General features: G+C 47.8%; 1 non-coding gene across 1 annotated transcript; it reads left to right on the forward strand.

The window, feature by feature from the left end:
* Positions 1-784: 784 nt before the first annotated feature.
* LOC132871999 (U1 spliceosomal RNA) lies at positions 785-948 on the forward strand. The gene has a single exon (XR_009651365.1). It is a non-coding gene; the product is annotated as a U1 spliceosomal RNA (small nuclear RNA).
* Positions 949-1,209: the final 261 nt, after the last annotated feature.

Genomic DNA, 1,209 nt, shown 5'->3' on the forward strand with positions numbered 1-1,209 from the left:
GCCGAGTGAATTCGAAGCTGTTTATGGAGCTGTGGATGAAATTCATGTCCACGCGGCTTTTTTTTTTAATTCACATTAATGAATTAATTTTCACAGTTAATGAGACTGTACCGTGGTGATAATATTGATGTTAGTAAAGTGATTTAAAAGGTTTCCATAAATTCCATGCAAACTTGCTGCGCAAATTATTCACTGGGCCTATAATTTAATTTTGTGGAGCTTGTGGTGAGAAGAGTTTCTTTCTGTTTCCAACAAGGCTGAAGTTTCTGAAGAGAATTGTTCAATTCACCTTAAAACGCGACTGAAGTAACACCATGTCACCGGTAGATGGAGATAGAAGCGAGGACTTGCAGCATGTCAGCCTGCAAGCACAAAATCAGAAACTAGAAATAGACTACTGAATTGTGAATAATTTGAATAGCAATCTACAATACAATCCATCCATCCATCTTCTGCCACTTTTCCGGGTCATGGGGGTAGCAGCCTAAGCAGAGCAGCCCAGACTTCCCTCTCCCCGGCCACCTCCACCGGCTCTTCCGAGGGAATACCGAGGCGTTCCCAGGCCAGCTGTGAGATGTAATCTCTCCAGCATGTCCTGGATCTGCCCTGGGATCTCCTCCCTGTGGGGCGTGCCCAGAGAGCCTCCCCTGGGAGCCATCCAGGGGGCATCCTAACAAGGTGCCCGAACCACCTCAACTGACTCCTTTTGATGCATCTACAATACTATTCTTATTATTACAGAGCCTTATTTCTGTTAATTTCTTCATAGCCACAACTTAATAGCATACTTACCTGGCAGGGGCAATACTATGATCAAGAAGGTGGTTTGCCCAAAATGGGGCCCAGCCATTGCACTCAGGCTGTGCTGACCTTTGCAAAGCCCTCAAATGCAGGAATCTCGACTGCATAGTGTCTGATAGTGGGGGACTACGTTCGCACTCTCCCTTTTCACATAACTCTATGGTTGGCATGGTGGTGTAGTGGTTAGCACTGATGCCTCTGGGTTCGAGCCCTGCACCTGACGGGGGCTTTTCTATGTAGAGTGTGGATGTTCGCCCCGTGTCTGCGTGGGTTTCCTCTGCATACTCTGGTTTTCCCCACAGTTCAAAGACATGCGGTTAGGTTCACATGAGGCAGCCATGGCCTGAGGTTGGGTTGAAGTGCCCTCGAGCAAGGCACCTAACCCCCAACTGCTCCACGAGCGCTGTA

The sequence above is a fragment of the Neoarius graeffei genome, chromosome 23 (genome assembly GCF_027579695.1).
Source record: "Neoarius graeffei isolate fNeoGra1 chromosome 23, fNeoGra1.pri, whole genome shotgun sequence".
In the NCBI taxonomy this organism is placed as follows: Eukaryota; Metazoa; Chordata; class Actinopteri; order Siluriformes; family Ariidae; genus Neoarius; species Neoarius graeffei.